Source organism: Mus caroli, chromosome 8, assembly GCF_900094665.2.
Source record: "Mus caroli chromosome 8, CAROLI_EIJ_v1.1, whole genome shotgun sequence".
Classification (NCBI taxonomy): Eukaryota; Metazoa; Chordata; class Mammalia; order Rodentia; family Muridae; genus Mus; species Mus caroli.
In genome coordinates this window covers 52,883,990-52,891,384 of record NC_034577.1, presented here as the reverse complement: position 1 = coordinate 52,891,384, position 7,395 = coordinate 52,883,990, and positions in this window count along the sequence as shown.

Here is a 7,395-nt window from a genome sequence, read left to right as displayed (position 1 = left end):
AAGGAAACAAGAGAGAGTGCCAGGGTGCATGTCACCAAGAAAGAGCTTTAAAGGACATGCTGTACTTGGGGACTTAGAATCATCAAATCTGTCAGCAGATGTGTGACCAGAAGGTGTCTCTGTGCCCTTTGTCTTGGATGGGACTCTGCTTTGTATATTGGCAGTGCACTGGAGAAGGCCAAAGGAGGCATCAGGGAAAGAGAGACAGTGAAATATCTTCACTGTAATGCTGCTGCTGAGAAGTTGAGCCTTGTCTTAGCTTGCTTTCTTTAGCTGCAATAAATACTATGAATGAAAGCAGCTTGGGAAGGAAAGGGCTTATTTCCTGTTATATCATACAGTATATCAAGAATTGATGTTGAGGAAAGAAGTCAAGGCAGGAACCTGGAGGTAAGAACTCAAGCAGAGGCCATGGAAGATTGCTGTTTATTGACTTGCTTTCCCTAGGTCATCACCCAAATCCCTTTTGTATACACACCAGGGCTACCTACCTAAGGGTGGCACTACCCACAGTGGACTGGGCTCTCCTGCATCAATCATTTATCAAGAAAGTTGTCCCCACCCTAGATTTGCCTGCAGGCCAATATTATGGAGGCATTTTCTCAATAATTAAGATTCCCCTTCCAAGATGACCCAAGCTTGTGTCAAGTTGACAAGAACTAACTAGCATAATTCTTTACATGTGCTTAGGGGAAAACTTGGAAATTGGCTGACACAGAATGAGAAACAGGAGAACAAGAATGAACATAGCATTTGGATATTTGAATAAGTTGGGGCAACTTTCTTGAGTTGCCTACAAAGAGTAAATTTAGACTAAATCTCTGAGGTTTCATCAGTAGATGACAGTTGGTCTATAGGCTGACCTAGTCCAGATATCTCTCATGACAGTAGGATTCTAATCCATGAGAGAAAAGTCAAAGGTACCCCAGTCAAAACAGCTAAAGAGTGAACTATCCATGGATTTTTGTAGAATTTGCTAAAACAATCTTAAATTGACTGAATGATTCATCATTGGTTAACAAAGCTTTCTATAACTGACTTTTGGAGAAGTTTGAGTGAGAAAGTCAATGTGGTAATTGAATTATCAACTTATAATGTCATACATCTGAGTTTTTCAGACTGAGAACACCCTAACACTCTTCCTATATTACAGCCAATGAGGTGAAAGATATGGTGATCTGCCAAGTAGGGTCTTTCTCTTAAAGCAGGGCCATTGCAATGAGAAAAACACGAGGGATATAAGAACAGAATACAGGGAAAACATAAGGAGAAAGTTGAACCACCACTGATTAAAAATTGTATTGAAGTGTTCAGAATTTCAACTTACTCAGGAAACATGAAAAGGTCTCCATCTCTATATGACTTTATTGACAAAGAGTATGGCCATTACTTCAGTTTCTTACAAATTGTCTAGAGCACAGCATTATTGACATTTTCATTTGGGCAACTACCTTTTCTTGGAGACCATTCCTCTGCACACTGTAGGATATTAAATAGCATCCCTGGCTTCTGTCCAGCAGTATTCCTGACAATTATCCCCAGACATTGACAAATGTCCCTTGTGGGACATAATCACCTCCAATTGAATCACTGTTCTGAAGTATGAATTCTTACTATATAAATGTGCCCTTGACTGTACAACACTAAGACATCAGTGTTCTGCACACAGCATCAGTAGCCCATGAACGGTGAGATGTAAGAGATGTGCTAAAGTATGAGAGAAATGGTGAACATGACAACTGTGTCAATTTCTAGCATTAGCTCCTAGAAATATTATATACATTTTGCTTTAGAATCACACCCAGGTAGATACCATTGGAATTCAAGACCTTGATCCTGAGCATTGTTACTGAATACATTCCGAGAGCAGCTTTCCATTTTATTTAAAGTATTGTCTCTCATCACTTTCTCAATATTCTATTTCCCCATGAACTAAGCCCATGTATGTCTCACCTTCAAAATGTATCCAAAGTCAGGGTTTGCTGATAAAGGAAAGAGCTCATATCAGAGAAATTTCAGAGAAAGAGGGAGGGAGGGAGGGAGAGAGTGTGAGATAGAGAGAGAGAGAGAGACAGAGAGAGAGAGACAGAGACAGAGACAGAGAGAAGTGTTATAATGAAATATGGGGTTGCAAGGAGGAAGAACAAAACACTCACAACACTGACTTAGGGGACACCCGTGTTTTCTATTGGTCCAACACTGTGCCTTAAATGTTTGTAGATTAAGTAAAGTAACAACATAAAAATGTTATAAAACTAATGTGAACAAGTAGTAGGAGAGAAACATCATTTTGCGGTTGCACTTATTTACTGGCCCAGTCTTGCTCAGAAGCAGAGTTTTCCTTAGGTTTCAGAGCGAAGACATCATATAAATATTTCATTCTCAGGGAGACAGAGACTCACAAAAGATATATTTTCTCTAGTTCCTGAAACTGACTTCAGTGATTCTGAGGTTTATTGACAGTTTACTGTGGAGTGATTTATATTGTCACACCCACAGATCCTCTGGTGTTTTAATAATTCGTATGATTTATAGGTTTGGATATGGGTAGCTCAATGTCTTCATCATGTTATCTGATTCCCAAGCTTATCTTTTCCCTTTGAGTGAGGATTTGTACCAATGATTAATTCAGCAATTTCAGCTGCAAAATATTTGTCCCATAATGAGTTCCCAGGTGGCGTGCAAACTTTCAGAGAAGATGAAAATTGTTCTGCCTTCCTTCAGCAGGGAGCTAGCAGAATAACAGGAGTTGGTCCATAGCTATCCTGGGATAACTGATGTAGTCCCCCAAATGCATACTAAGATGAGGGTGCTTTTGTGCTGCTGATCTTTTCAGGGGAGAAATGGGAAAGCAATTTTGCTCATTTTGTTAGCCACTATGTGTGGTCACTGTCTCACTTCAGAGCACTCTTCTGGCCTGAGAACTCTATTTGTTTAGCATTTCATACAGCACGACTCATCTATGGATTCAGTTCCTAGACCTTCTGCCACAGCAGCCAAACAAACAAGTCTGAGGTGGGTACTTCAGCACTTCTTAAATATTTTAACTGTTGAAGAAATTGAACATCAGGGGCCCCCTCTTCCTTTATTTCTGTTGAACTTTTAACATGGATAAGTTGAGATCATTTTTCTGCCAGATGTATCTCTAACCATCATCCATTTGAAGGCATTTCTAAAGATTTTCATAGGCATTATTATTGATGTTTGCCGAGGAGATAGAGAAGTGATGCTGAGAAAGCATCTGGCTAAGTTATCCACTCTGTTTCAAGGGCTGATCCTAAGGCTCATTAACTCAGCATTCCCATCAGCCAATAATGAGCACCCTAGTGCAACTGCTCAAGGAGTGAACATGATACTTACTGTCTCTTGCCTTTATGGAGAAATCTTTAAAAAAAAAATCAATCCATGCAAGATGGTTTTAAGAGTATTACTGTTGAATGGCTTTTCCCATAACCCATGTTTTGGTATAAAAACTTTTAGTTCTGAGAAAATAAAGTAGTTATGTATCCCTTAGACATTATCCAACAAAATATGAGAAGCATCTCTGTAAAGTAGAGTGAGTCATTTCATTGAGGAATAGGCTGGCATTTTAGTGACTTGCCATAAATAGTGCCCTGGGACTAAGTAAACGGAGTTTAATGATGAGTTTTACAAGGTAGTTTGTTCCTTCTTCTGGGCTCAATGACCTTTTCCCAAGAGAGGAATTTATGTGAAATCTACATCTCTCTTTTATATTCTTCCAAACCTTTATCTCGCTAATGAGGAACAGAAAAGATAAGAAGGAGTAAAGCACAAAACTGAAAGAGCATGGAGAGAGGGGAGGGAGGGAGGGAGGGAGGGAGGGAGGGAGGGAGGGAGGGAAGGAGATGGTTCTTACCCAGAGAAACAATCAAATGGCACCCAAGAGACAGCTTTGTCCTCTGAAGGGGAAATACAGAATTTTTGGTGGCCGAGGGAAGGAATAATTAGTGATCAAATCATAATATAGTCTAATAGGTAATTTAGTTTCTCCTGTTGAACTCATGGCTCTTCATGGTGCCACTGCTCACACTTTACCTTGGTTAAAATACCCTGATGCTTTCCTTGGTTAATCTTCTTACTTTATTTTCTCCCTCACTGTTGATTTCTAAAGGATATGCACCTTATCTTAATGGAATGCTTTGGTCTTAACCACTACCATCTTTTATTGTAGCTGCCCAAACATGCTTCTTTGCTGGTCTCAGACTCTACTCTTGCTATTTATAGCTCATCTGCTACAGTGTCACTATAAGTTCTTTGTAAGTTACATTCTTAGAACATTATTTCTTGATATGTAATGGTTTATAGATCTAGAAAAAAATACCTTGCAACCTTTAAATAATAGCAATCATTGTCACTTTATTGGGGTATATAATATTTCACTTTTTACTTTTATGCATATATATGTGTACATACACACACATGCAAACAATGTTCATGTTATAGATGTTAGGTTTTATAATATGTGTTCAGTGGAACCCTGAATCATGTAGATTTCTTTATTTTCTAGGTATTTTATAGAAGTAGAATTTTATCGAAATACCTTGCTAATGAGTAGAAATCCCAACACTTTTCTTGTGGTGTAAGATGCATGCTTCTTAAGTATTCTAGATTTTAGTGTTTAGTTGTTGATTAATTCAATATTTTGAGTATACATTTGAATTTGGCAAGACTTAGCCATATGCCAGGCATTATTCTAGAAACTGAGACAAAAATGGATAATTCTGGGGTACTGGAGGCTTAGTTTCCGGTGTGAGCTTAACTAAAATAGTTAATCCTCAGCTTTTTGTTTTTGTTGCCTTTTTATTTATTCTTATCTTATACAATACATCCTAACCGCAACATCTCTCCCTCTACTTCTTCCAGTTCTCCACACATCTCCCACTCCCCAACACCCACTATTCCTCTGTTTCTCATTAGAAAAGAGCATGCGTCCCAGGGATATCAGTTGAACAAGGTTTAACAAAATTCTGTATAACTTGGTATAAATCCTCATATAGACAGAATGCTCATAAGTCCTCACTAGACAAGGCAGCCCAGTAAGAGGAATAGGGTCCCAGAAGCAGACAAAAGAGGCAGAAACATCTCACTCCTACAGTTAGAAGTCCCACAAAACCCACAAGCTAAACAACCTAGCTTTATATTCAATTTTTACCTCCAATGCTTGTCATGACACAGAAATGGGGATGGTAGCAATATGAGTACCTGTATCATGAAGATATAATTATGTAGAGATTTTCATTACTAGAATTTTACTAAGACATTTGCATGCATTATTTCATTATATGTTCACAGATGCCTGCAAGATAGGTACTAATATTCCCATTTTATATATGAGAAAGTTGATTCTGAGAATTAACTTAGGTAATGGGGAAAAGCTGTTGTGGTTTGACCCTCCCCTCCCCACCAGAATAGCTGTAGCCATTTTGTTCCATGCCTGTCAGCTCTTTCATATTCTTGATATATATATATATATATATATATATATATATATATATATATATATATGCCTGCTAGTCATTGACTCATACACAAAAACTAAATTGACTCAAAATAAAGTCATGCTGATCACATGTTCAGTTCAGTTCTGTTCAGTTCTGTTCTGTACATCCTGACGTTTCTTAATCTTAAGAAATTCCACAAAACTTTATGTAGGAACCATCAAATCAAATATCAATATGACCTGTTATGTCTAAAATGGTGAGCCAGAGCTAACCATTGGGCATTCCTTCCTACACCTTTGTATGAGCTCATTGTGCCTTTTGTGTGTTTTCCTTTTCCTTTATAAGTGGACAGAAAAAGATGTTTGTTGTCATAGTTTCAATCTGGTTGCTGATCTGATCAGTATTAGTGTGTGTTCAATAAACTATTGTTTCTGGACTGAGATTGGTGTTCATATGGTTTGTGTGGTGATTCCTGAAGCCAGCAGATGACTCTGGAGAGGCTTTTTCCAGCTTTTTTTCTTTCCCTTTCTCTTTCTTTCAGTTTCTCTCTTTTCTTATTTCCTTTTTTTCTTAGCACAAGTTTTACCAAAGTTTGAAGGAAAACAATAGGACAAGCTAACTAAGCTAAATCTTGGCAGCTGTCAGGAGGATGGGGTAGAGAGGAGGAAGAGAGAAAATCATACCACTTAGAAAAAGAGTCCTAGACAGCAGGCAGGCTCAGCAGTGGAGGTTGACAAGCATCTTTATGGCTGACCAGAAAGTAGTGTTGGGGGGGGGGGAGTAGTTTTGTAGAATGAGTGACTTACCCAGCATCAGGGAATGCAGGCATAGGCTCCTGGCTGGTGTTCAAAATACAAGAGATAGAAAGAAGAAACAGAGAAGTCACATTGATTCCAGACTGTTGCTGAAAGGACCCTGATATAGCTGTCTCCTGTGAGACTATGTCGGGGCCTAGCAAACACAGAAGCGGATGCCCACAGTCAGCCATTGGATGGATCACAGGGCCCCCAATGGAGGAGCTAGAGAAAGTACCCAGAAAGCTAAAGAGATCTGCAACCCTATAGGTGGAACAACAATATGAACTACCCAGTACCCCCCGGAGCTCATGTCTCTAGCTGCATATATATCAGAAGATGGCCTAGTCGGCCATCATTGGAAAGAGAGGCCCATTGGTCATGCAAGCTTTATCTGCCTCAGTACAGGGGAACACCAGGGCCAAGAAGTGGGAGTGGGTGGGTGGGTGACTTTTGGGATAGCATTGGAAATGTAAATGAAATAAATACTCAATTTAAAAAATGGAATATAAAAACTATGGTTTCTTTTTTAAAGTTTTCTCTCTTTTTTTGACTTTATTTAAGAGTGTGTGTGTGTGTGTACATACGTATACACACACACACACACACACACACACATATATATATATATATATATATATATATATATACACACCTGTGCGTGCATGTATGCACACATGCACACACATGTTCCACAAACACTAATCAAGGCCATCAGAAGGTGCCAGATACCCCAGAATTAAACACACCCCAGTGTTAGGGCTGGGTCCTAATATTTGCTGAAAGAGCAAAATGAGCTCATAATTGCTGGCCAATTTCGCTAGCTCTGGAAACTAGAGAAAGGGAAAAACAAAATAGTGTTTTCCGGTATTGGTGGCACAAGGAACAGAAATGTTTTATAGCTTTATGAAAATAGTGCCAATTGCCTGTCTTCATCTCCCTGGGGCCTCCATTCTCTTGAGGGTTAGACACATCATCTCTCAATGAACACTAACCATGGCAGTCCTCTACTGTATGTGTGTTGGGGCTTCATATCAGCTCATATATGCTGACTGTTTGGTAGTTCAGTGTTTGAGAGATCTCCGGGATCCAGGTTAATTGAGACTGCTGGTCTTCCTATAGGGACGTCCTTCTTCTCA